Below are 12,540 nucleotides of genomic sequence, written 5' to 3'. Positions count from 1 at the left end.
ATATTTTTTCTCCCTCTTCCATTGAGATGGATCCCGTCAAGGTGCAAGCTATCTGTGACTGGACTCAGCCCTCCTCTCTTAAGGGTCTTCAGAGATTTTTGGGCTTTGCCAACTTTTACCGCCGATTTATTGCTGGTTTTTCGGATGTCGTTAAACCACTGACTGATTTGACCAGACAAGGCGCTGATGTTGCTAATTGGTCCCCTCATGCTGTAGAGGCCTTTCAGGAGCTTAAGCGCCGTTTTGCCTCTGCCCCTGTGTTGCGTCAGCCTGATGTGAATCTGCCTTTTCAGGTTGAGGTTGACGCTTCGGAGATCGGAGCTGGGGCAGTGTTGTCGCAGAAAGGTTCCGACTGCTCCGTCATTAGGCCTTGTGCCTTCTTTTCTCGCAAATTTTCGCCCGCAGAGCGGAATTATGATGTTGGGAATCGGGAGCTTTTGGCCATGAAGTGGGCATTTGAGGAGTGGCGCCATTGGCTCGAGGGGGCTAGGCATCAGGTGGTGGTATTGACTGACCACAAAAATTTGATTTATCTTGAGACTGCCAGACGCCTGAATCCTAGACAGGCGCGCTGGTCTTTATTTTTTTCTCGCTTTAATTTTGTGGTGTCATACCTACCGGGTTCTAAGAATGTTAAGGCAGATGCCCTTTCTAGGAGTTTTGACCCGGACTCTCCTGGTAATTCTGAACCCACAGGTATCCTTAGGGAGGGAGTAATTTTGTCGGCCGTTTCTCCTGATCTGCGGCGGTCCTTGCAAGAGTTTCAGGCGGATAGACCGGATCGTTGTCCGCCTGATAGACTGTTTGTTCCGGATGATTGGACCAGCAGAGTCATCTCTGAGGTACATTCTTCTGCATTGGCAGGTCATCCCGGAATTTTTGGTACCAGGGATTTGGTGGCAAGATCCTTCTGGTGGCCTTCTCTGTCACGAGATGTGCGAGTCTTTGTGCAGTCATGTGACGTTTGTGCTCGGGCCAAGTCTTGTAGTTCTCGGGCTAGCGGACTGCTGTTGCCCTTGCCTATTCCTAAGAGGCCTTGGACACACATCTCGATGGATTTTATTTCAGATCTGCCTGTTTCCCAGAAGATGTCTGTCATCTGGGTGGTCTGTGACCGTTTCTCTAAAATGGTCCATTTGGTTCCTCTGCCCAGGTTGCCTTCTTCTTCTGAGTTGGTTCCTCTGTTTTTTCAGAATGTTGTCCGATTGCACGGTATTCCTGAGAATATTGTTTCTGACAGAGGTACCCAATTTGTGTCTAGATTTTGGCGGGCATTCTGTGCTAGGATGGGCATAGATTTGTCTTTTTCATCTGCTTTTCACCCTCAGACTAATGGCCAGACCGAGCGGACTAATCAGACCCTTGAGACATATCTGAGGTGTTTTGTCTCTGCTGACCAGGATGATTGGGTTGCTTTTTTGCCATTGGCAGAGTTCGCCCTCAATAATCGGGCCAGTTCTTCCACCTTGGTGTCCCCGTTTTTCTGTAATTCGGGGTTTCACCCTCGATTTTCCTCCGGTCAGGTGGAATCCTCGGATTGTCCTGGAGTGGATGCGGTGGTGGAGAGATTGCATCACATCTGGGGGCAGGTTATGGACAATTTGAGGTTGTCACAGGAGAAGACTCAGCGTTTTGCCAACCGTCATCGTCGTGTTGGTTCTCGGCTTTGTGTTGGAGATTTAGTGTGGCTGTCTTCTCGTTTTGTCCCTATGAGGGTCTCTTCTCCTAAGTTTAAACCTCGGTTCATCGGCCCTTATAGAATATTGGAGATTCTTAATCCTGTTTCTTTCCGTTTGGACCTCCCTGCGTCCTTTTCCATTCATAACGTTTTTCATCGGTCGTTATTGCGCAGGTATGAGGTACCTGTTGTACCTTCTGTTGAGCCTCCTGCTCCGGTGTTGGTTGAGGGTGAGTTGGAGTACGTTGTGGAGAAAATTTTGGACTCTCGTGTTTCCAGACGGAAACTCCAGTATCTGGTCAACTGGAAGGGTTACGGCCAGGAGGATAATTCTTGGGTCAATGCATCTGATGTTCATGCTTCTGATCTTGTTCGTGCCTTCCATAGGGCTCATCCTGGTCGCCCTGGTGGATCTGGTGAGGGTTCGGTGCCCCCTCCTTGAGGGGGGGGTACTGTTGTGAATTTGGATTCTGGGCTCCCCCGGTGGCCGCTTGTGGAATTGGACTTGTCATCCTCTTTCCTGTTTCACCTGATTCCATCAGTAGTGGGTGTCGCTATTTAAGCTCATTTCTCTGGTGGTTTCTTGCCGGTCAACAATGTTATCTGATGCCTCTCAGTGCTTGTTCCTGCTTCTAGACAACTACTGATAAGTTGGACTTTTGTCCATGTTTTGTTTTGCCTATTTGTTCCAGTTCGCAGATGAAGTGTTGTTACTGTGTCTGGAAAGCTCTCGTCGATCAGGGATTGCTACTCTGGCGTTATGAGTTAATGCCAGAGTTTAAGGTAATCTCTGGATGGTGTTTTGTTAGTATTTTTCTGCTGACCATGAAAGTATACTATCTGTCTTCTGCTATCTAGTAAGCGGACCTCAAATTTGCTAAGACTATTTTCCTGCTGCGTTTGTTGTTTCATCTGAACTCACCGTCATTATATGTGGGGGGCTACTGTCTTCTTTGGAATATTTCTCTAGAGGTGAGCCAGGTCTTATATTTCCCTCTGCTAGCTATTTAGGTCTTAGGCCAGAGCTGGGCATCTAGCGATTAATAGGAAATGCTACCTGGCTATTTCTAGTTGCGCGGCAGGCTTAGTTCATGGTCAGTATAGTTCCATCTTCCGAGAGCTTGTCCCTCTATAGGCTTGCTATGATCTCTGCCTGCAGAGATCATGACACAAAGCATTATCACGCAAAACCTGAAACACCATCCTGACCTGCTTTACATGAGAATCCCAATCATCAGAAAAAAACAGAATATCATCCAGATAAACGATCATAAATTTATCTAGATACTTCCGGAAGATATCATGCATAAAGGACTGAAACACTGAAGGAGCATTAGAGAGCCCAAAGGGCATCACCAAGTACTCAAAATGACCTTCGGGCGTATTAAATGCAGTTTTCCATTCATCACCCTGTTTTATACGCACAAGGTTATACGCACCACGAAGATCTATCTTGGTGAACCAACTAGACCCCCTAATGTGAGCAAACAAATCAGTTAACAATGGCAAAGGATACTGAAATTTGACCGTGATTTTATTCAAAAGGCGATAATCAATACAGGGTCTCAGGGAACCATCCTTTTTAGCCACAAAAAAGAATCCTGCACCAAGAGGGGATGAGGACAGGCGAATATGTCCCTTCTCTAAAGACTCCTTTATATAACTCCGCATGGCAGCATGCTCCGGCACAGATAAATTGAAAAGTCGTCCCTTAGGAAACTTACTACCAGGAATCAAATTTATAGCACAATCACAGTCCCTATGAGGAGGTAGAGAATTGAGTTTGGGCTCCTCAAATACATCCTGGTAGTCTGACAAAAACGTAGGGACTTCAGAAGGAGTGGACGAAGCAATTGACACCACAGGAGCGTCACCATGAATTCCCTGACAACCCCAACTTGAAACCGACATAGCTTTCCAATCCAGGACTGGATTATGAGTCTGCAACCATGGTAGACCCAACACGATGACATCATGCAAATTATGCAGTACAAGAAAGCGAATCACCTCCCGATGAACAGGAGTCATGCACATGGTCACTTGTGTCCAGTACTGAGGTCTATTCGTAGCCAATGGTGTAGAATCAATTCCCCTTAGTGGAATAGGGAATTTTAAAGGCTCCAAATCAAAACCACAGCGCCTGGCAAATGACCAATCCATCAGACTCAGGGCGGCACCTGAATCTACAAAAGCATTAACCGGGTAAGATGACAGGGAACAAATCAGGGTAACAGACAAAATGAACTTAGGCTGTAAAGTACCAATGGAGACAGATTTATCAACCTTTTTTTTTGCGCTTAGAGCATGCTGAGATAACATGAGCTGAGTCACCACAGTAAAAGCACAACCCATTTTGCCGTCTATAATTTTGCCGTTCACTTCTGGTCAGAATTCTGTCACATTGCATAGATTCAGGTGTCTGTTCAGAAGACACCGCCAAATGGTGCACAGGTTTGCGCTCCCGCAAACGCCGATCAATCTGAATGGCCAGAGTCATTGACTCATTCAGACCTGCAGGCGTAGGGAACCCCACCATGACATTCTTAATGGCTTCAGAAAGACCTTCTCTGAAATTTGCAGCCAGGGCACACTCATTCCACTGAGTAAGCACCGACCATTTCCGAAATTTCTGGCAGTACACCTCTGCTTCATCTTGCCCCTGCGAGAGGGCCAATAACGCTTTTTCAGCCTGGTTCTCAAGATTAGGTTCCTCATAGAGCAATCCAAGGGCTAGAAAAAACGCATCTACACTAAGCAATGCAGGATCCCCTGGCGCCAATGCGAAGGCCCAATCTTGGGGGTCACCACGCAAAAAGGAAATGATAATCTTAACTTGCTGAACGGCATCACCAGAGGAACGAGGTTTCAAAGAAAGAAACAACTTACAATTGTTCCTAAAATTCAGGAACCTAGATCTATCTCCAGAAAACAACTCCGGAATAGGTATTCTAGGCTCTGACATAGGACTGTGAACAACAAAATCCTGAATACTTTGAACCCTAGCAGCAAGATGATCCAGACTGGAAGCCAAGCTCTGGACATCCATGTCAGCAGCTGAACTCAGAGCCACACCAAGATTAAGAGGAGGAGAGAAGCTAGCCACAGCAGCTAGACACATGGCAACAAAAAAAAAAAAAAAAAAATGTCTCAAGGCTTCTTTTCTCCTGCTTCTGCCATGCAATTAACACTTTATTGGCCGGCTGTACTGTTATGATCCCTAGTGGCGGAGGATCACAAATAGATCAGCAAGTGATTAAACTAAGGACGAGCTCTAGGGAGATGGTAACTGGACTGATCGCAAATCTGAACCTATCCAAAACAACTAGAGGTAGCCGGTGAACGTGCCTAAAAAATTCTTAGACATCTCGAGCCAGCCAGAGGAACTAGCTACCCCTAAAGAGAAAGAAAGACCTCGCTTGCCTCCAGAGAAATAATCCCCAAAGATATAGAAGCCCCCAACAAATATTAACGGTGAAGTAAGAAGAAGGCACATACATAGGGATGAAATCAGATTCAGCAAAAGAGGCCCACTAGTACTAGAAAGCAGAAAATAGAGCAGGGGTCTATGCGATCAATAAAAAACCCTTACAAAATATCCATCCTGAGATTTCAAGAACCTACACACCAACTAACGGTGTGTGGGGAGAAACTCAGCCCACTAGAGCAACCAGCAAGCGAGGGAATTACATTTTAGCAAGCTGGAACAGAAAACATGATAAACACTGCTGATCAAAAAATGAGCAAACAAAACTTAGCTTATCCTGGATGGACTGGGAGCAAGGTAGTCAGAAGGAATCTGAGTAGCACTGATTACATCGACAGCCGGCCACAAGTGGAAGTAAAACAGAGCTATATAGGAACCTCCCAGAGGATAACGAACCAGCTGATAGCCAGAGACCAGCAGGATAACAAACAAAGCCACCAGGGGGAGCCCAAAGCAAAAGTCACACCATACCACCAGTGACCACAAGAGGGAGCCCGAAAACAGAGTTCACAACAGGAAACCCCACCATAACATCTTTAAGAGCTTCAGAAAGACCCTTTCTGAAAATAGCCGCCAGGGCATCCTCATTCCATTTTGTAAGCACAGACCACTTTCTAAATTTCTGACAATATATCTCTGCTGCTTCCTGACCCTGACACAGAGCCAGCAAAAATTTTTCTGCCTGATCCACAGAATTGGGTTCGTCATAAAGCAATCCAAGTGCTTGAAAAAATGAATCTACATTGAGCAATGCAGGATTCCCTGGCTCAAGGGAGAATGCCCAATCCTGCGGGTCACCACGCAGCAGAGAAATAACAATCTTCACCTGCTGAATGGGGTCACCAGAGCAAAAAACAATCTGCAATTATTTTTAAAATTCAAAAACCTAGATCTATCCCCAGAAAACAAATCAGGGATAGGAATTCTAGGCTCAGAAACAGGAGTTTAAACAACATAATCTTGGATACTCTGTACCCTTGCAGCGAGATGATCCACATGCGCAGACAGACCCTGAACCTCCATATCAGTACCAAGCTCCTGCACCATCCAAAAATCAAGGGGAAAAAAAAAACGAAACAAGCAACAAGAAAAAAAAAACTATGACTCAGAACTTTCTCTTCCCTCTTTTGAGATGCATTTAACACTTTGTGGTCCAGCTGTACTGTTATGACCTTGTGGTTACGGAGTGGTACTGAGATGACCTGGTGGGTAAAACCAATCATGGACAAGCTCAGAGGAGGTGGCAGCTCTACAGACAGTAATCACCTATATGACCTAGTGATTACGGAGCAGCACTGAAATGACCTAGTGGGTAAAACAAATAATGTACTAGCTCTGAGGAGGTGGTAACTTTAATGACCGCAATCCCTACTCCTAACACCAACACTAGAAACAGCCGTGGAGCGTTCCTATCTCTGCCTAGACGCCTCTTCACAGCCTAAGAACTAGCTACCCCTGAAGATGGAAACGGAAAACTATCTCGCCTCAGAGAAACCCCCAAAGGAAAGATAGCCCCCCACAAATATTGATGGTGAGTGAAGAGGGAAAAGACAAACTCAGAAATGAAACTAGATTTAGCAAAGGAGGCCACTACTATCTAAATAGACAGAGAAAGAAAAGGCTACTGTGCGGTCAGTATAAAAACTAAATGTCCACGCAGAGTTTACAAAAATAGCCTCCACACCGACTCACGGTGTGGAGGGGCAAATCTGCAACCCCAGAGCTTCCAACTAGCCGGAATATTTCATGATGACAAGCTGGACAAAAGAGACATAACTTAAACTGAACAAAAGGTCATAGGCAGGGAAACACCCAAAAACTAACAGAACTTATCTTAAGCTGAAATGGACTGGCCAACAGAGAACTTCCAGGAAAGGACTGAATCCACAGGAAGGAACATTGACAGCTGGCATCCACTACAGCCCAAAGCCCAGTTAAATAACCAGGCCAGGGAACCGATTAGTGAAAGCAGCTGCTAAGTTCCACTTGAAACCACCAGAGGGAGCCCAAGAGCAGAACTCCCAAAAATACCATTTGCAACCACAGGATGGAGCCCAAGAACGGAACTCACAACAGCCTATGGTGGACATTCAGCAGCTGCAAATAGAGGAATTGGAGAAGTCAGTAAACAAGGTAGAAGGTGTATATAAACTTGTTGAGAATTTAAATCTCCCTTTTTTTGGGGAGACTGAACCAAAACTCAGGCCCTGTGCATAAAACAACACAATGTAAGTGGCAGAAAGTGGCTGGCTGACATACGACAAACTAACAGGACTGAAGTATATCCACTTTGTGAGAATATGAATCTCACTTTTTTTTGGAGACTGAACCAAAACTCAGGCCCAGTGTATAAAACAACACAATGTAAGTGGCAGAAAGTGGCTGGAAGATATATGAAAAAATACAAGGACTGTAGTACAATTTCAATCTCCCTACAATGATCTCAGGGCAAGTATGGCAGCAATAAAAAGGCTGCTGCACACAAAAGTGTGGACAAATAAACAAGATAACTGTGCAGAAAGGAGCAACAGGATTTTTGCTTTTAAAAAAAGCAGTTCGTTTGCACAGCAGCGTGCAAACAGCAATGCAGATATCAGGGAGCCTTATAAGGCAGCCTAATAAGCTACAGAGCTGATGCACAAAAATATAGCCTCCACTGTCCCTGCAAAAAAAAGGTGGTGTTGAACAGTGGAAATCGCTACAGCACAAGCAGTTTGGGGGTTAATCTTCCCTCCCTAACTATATCCCTTCTTCTGATGAAGCTGCAGCAACCTCTCCCTATGCTAAGATCGTCAGAAGTAAGATGGCGGTCGGCGTGCACGCCCCTTTATAGCCCCTGTGACGCCACAGAAAGCAAGCCAATAACTGTCATGCCCTTCTCTAAGATGGTGGGGACCGAGACCTATGTCATCACACTGCCCACACTCTGCGTCCTCCTTCATTGGCTGAAAAATGGCACTGAAAGCGTCATATGAAACGCGACTTTTGCGCGCAGATCGCCGACCTCATGGCCAATCCCACACTAGGATCGGGTCGGGTTTCATTAAACCCGACTTTGCTGAAAGTCGGTGATTTTTGAATTTGTCCGATCCTTTTCGCTCAACCCTATTCCCAGGTCCATATGTGTGTATTTATCCACTGAATCTCTTTAAACAGTTGTGTGCTTTAGTTATTTGTAGGTAGTATGTTATTTTGGAAGCGCCATTTGTGACTAGGTCATTTCTTTTTGGTTATATAGTTCCTTCAAGTTGGAGTTTCTTGCCATAGTCTGGGCTGTGACCGAGCGATTCATACATTACCTGGCTTCAGCGAAGTTTACCGTCTTCACAGACAATCTGCTGACTCACTTGGAAACCACAAACCAAGGTGCATTGGAACAGCGATCGATGGCCCGGCTGTCCAACTACGAGTTTACCATCAAGTACCGAGCTGGGCATAAGAACGCTAATGCTGATGCACTGTCCAGGATGCCTAATTTACCAGATGAGGGAGAAGACCAGGAAGAGCTAGAAGAAATCGAGTTACCAGCCTTCCACCGCCCCGGGGCAGCTCAGTGCTCCCATTGCATGAAGAACAAGTGCCATGTCATGCAAGAAGCCACGTTTAACCCATTGCCCCACCATGCCTGGGCAGAGATGCAGGATAGCGACCTGGCAGTCTGCCTAGTAAAGGAGTTGCAGACTCAAGCTGACTTACACCCTGGCCCAGATGCTCCACAGGAAACGCGGCAGTTGTGGAAGGAGAAGGGCAAGCTGTTCATCTATGAGGGTAAGATGTGTCGGAGGAACATCAACTAATGCACACATGAACTGGTCTGGCAAGTGGTAGTCCCGAAGCATGATGCGCCAATGGTCCTAGAGGTGTACCGCGATGGAGCAGGACACTTTGGGTGGAAGAAGCTGGAGGTCCTACTTCGTAAGAGATTCTACTGGATTGGCATGAGGAAAGCCATTGGAAAGTGGTGCCGAGAATGTGGCCCATGCAACCTGCGCAGGACAGACCATAACAGCCAGCGAGCCCCATTACAGCCGATCATCATGAAGCAGCCGCTTGAACTGGTAGCTTTGGATCACGTGAAGTTGACTCCGAGTAGGACTGGCTACACCTACGCTCTGACCATAGTGGACCATTACTCAAGGTTCCTGGTAGTCGTGCCTGTCAAAGACCAAACAGCAAAGACGGCAGCCAAAGCATGTCAAGCATGAACATTTTTGTTGACCGCATGGTTACTGTAGAGAAACGGGGTCAGTGGGTGCTCTCATCCGCTGGCCCGGCTGTCTTTAGCAAGACTGCATGGACCAGGGCTCATTCCACTGAACACCCGCTCTATCTCCCGGTGGGCAATACACTACACAGACAACACAGGGTTAAGGTAAAACAGTGTGGCAATACTTTACTGAACCATAACACACAATAGCAAACAGAAGAATCTCAGCTATTACCCCAACTGTCATGATTCCCCAATGGCATGGGAACATCAGAAACACAAAATAACAGACTAGCCCTCGGGTGATGGAAACTCAAGCTGACCGTGACCTAAATCTACCACACAACTAACAGTAGCCAGGAAGCATTCCTACGGCTGCCTAGATGCCATGCGCCAGCCGGAGAACTAACTACGCCTGGAAGAGGAAGGAACAGACATGGCTTACCTCTAGTGAAATTCCCCAAAGATGATAGTAGCCCCCACATATATTAACGGTGAGTTCAGAGGAAAAGACATACACAGTATGAAGGTAGATTTAGCAAAGCGAGGTCCACTTACTAGATAGAGGAAGGATACAAAAGAGGACTTCACGGTCAGCTGAAAAACCCTTTCAAAAACCCATCCTGAAATTACTTTAAGACTCCTGTGTCAACTCATGACACAGGAGTGGCAATTTCAGTCCACAAGAGCTTCCAGTAACAGGAAATGACAAACTGTAAACTGGACAAAAAATACAAAACAAAAAGGACAAGAGTCCACTTAGCTGATCAGCAGACTGGTAGCAGGAACATGCAACTGAAAGACTCAGGTTACAATGATGACCGGCAAGGAAGTGACTGGAGAGCAAGGCTAAATAGGGAACTCCCAAAACTGATGGAAGCAGGTGAGCTGAGGCAGAAAAGAACACACAAGTCTCCAGTACCACCAGCCACCACTAGGGGAGCCCAAAAAGCGGATCACAACACCCAACATAGTGCACATGACACGGTCTTACTCTTCCGTTGTCTTGCCGGGATAATGGTAGTGTCAGGACTCTGAACATTTTTTACCTTTTGTGCATTACTGCCCTTTTCCAAGATGGCATCTTTGGTCTCATGTGCACTGTGTCTTCCTGCTATAAAACTCCACCTCAGCCTTCAGTCTGTGCTAGAGTATTCTGCCTTGCATCCAGCTCCTGACTCTGTTGACTACCTGGCTATATACCTGCTCCTGTGAACCTGTGTGGAGATCCTGCCACTCTGCTCTGAGTTCCTGCTGCATACACCAGTTTCCAGTAATCCTCCTTCATCTATTACCCAGGCCTCCCTGGTTGAGCTAAGATATTATTTGAACTGCCTTATAAGCATATCTATCTGTGTTGGGACTAAAACAAGGACTTATTCGTGTCAAGTATCCTCAAGAATAATTGTGCTTCATAGACTTTCTGTGTGATTGCATTTTCCTCTGAAGTTTCCTATAGACTGCTAAGCTGCATTTTATATTTACACCAAGTGTTGTGGACTTGAGTTTCTCTCTGCACCTGTTTGAATCACCGTGTGATAATATAGACTTTACCACTTATAAAACTGTGTCCTGTAGTTGTCTTGTTCCACGCAAAGAGTCTCCTGAGTTATCCCCTATAATTATTACAGGATACTCTAGCCTAAAAAAAAAAGGAGACTGCTGGAACAATGACTGCAGAGAGCAGATTAGAGCAGGTGTTTTCCATAATTAGATCACTGCAGAAAGATGTGGAAGGTCTGCAAAAGAAGTTTGGAAGCTTTGAACACAATCAACCAGTGTTTGGACAGACTTTGTAGGACTTAAGCACCCGCATGGCAGCCCAGGAAAACAAACTTGCTGGCATAGAGTCCCAGTATGGACGGGCTTTTCAGGACATAAGCACGCAAATAGCTGCACAAGCGACTTTACCCTCTGGGCAACCGCCACCAGCTAGCCCACCTAAGTTGCCCCCATTCAGATTTAATGGTGATCGCGACAAATTTCGTGGCTTTGTGAATCAATGTATGCTATATTTTGATGTGCATGCTGACCGCTTTCCTAATGATAGATCCAAAGTATTGTGTGTAATAATGCTGCTGACCGCACGAGCGCTCACCTGGGCGAATCCGATGATTGAATCTCGTGACCCAAGGTTAAATAACTTGGATGATTTCTTGGCCGCTATGGCATTAATGTTTGATGACCCTAATCGCCGTGCAACCGCTGAATCTGCTTTATTGTCTTTACGCCAGGCTAAATGTTCTGTTATTGAGTATGCTACTGAATTCAGGAGATTAGCGGTAGATACCAATTGGGACAGTTATGCACTATTGCCTATTTTTAAAAGGGGTCTGTCTAGTATTGTAAAAGATGAACTAGCTCGCTCTGAGTCACCACAAGAGCTAGAGACATTTATACAGAATTGTGTGCGCATAGACATTCGCCTTACTGAGCGTAGGCAGGAGAAGTTTGCTGCATATAACCGTATTTCTAACTTTTCCCTTCCTTCCAAAGAGCCTGCAGGTAAAACATCTCGGTAGGAGGAGGCGGTGCCCATGCACATTGATTCTGTTCAGAGGCACGAGATCAATGAGCGCCGGGAGCATCGCCTTCGTGAAAGTCTATGTTTCTACTGCGGCCAGTCTGACCACTTCTTGATCAATTGTCCTAAGTGTCCTAGATGGCCTAACAAGGTGCTAGCAGCAGTAGGGGAGTATGACAACTGTGATGATGAATCTGACATCTCTGAATGTGGCCTGCCTTTAAACGCTGTATTCCATTCACTTTCTATGACTTCACCCCCCAAGGAGCTGAAGAAAAAGAACTCTCACTGTTCTCTCCCTATTAAGATCCTGTGTTCAGGACAGTGGATTTCCAGTGCAGCTATGATTGACTCTGGTGCAGGTGGCAATTTAATGGATATCGCATTTGCCAAGGAACATGGTATTGAAATTCAGCAAACAGCCTCTCCAATTACCATGGAAACAGTGGATGGGTCACCTTTAATCTCTGGGCCTGTGGATCGGGAGACCGTACCCCTTGAAATTTCGTTGGAGCTTAATCATCAGGAGCAACTTTCTTTCTTGCTAATTTCTTCTCCTCATTTTCCTGTGATTTTAGGCATTCCTTGGTTGCGTTCTCAGAACCCAATTATCAACTGGGAGACCAAGGAGATTATCTTTCCAACAA

Source organism: Ranitomeya variabilis, chromosome 1 (genome assembly GCF_051348905.1).
Source record: "Ranitomeya variabilis isolate aRanVar5 chromosome 1, aRanVar5.hap1, whole genome shotgun sequence".
In the NCBI taxonomy this organism is placed as follows: domain Eukaryota; kingdom Metazoa; phylum Chordata; class Amphibia; order Anura; family Dendrobatidae; genus Ranitomeya; species Ranitomeya variabilis.
Note: the sequence above shows the minus strand (reverse complement) of the source record.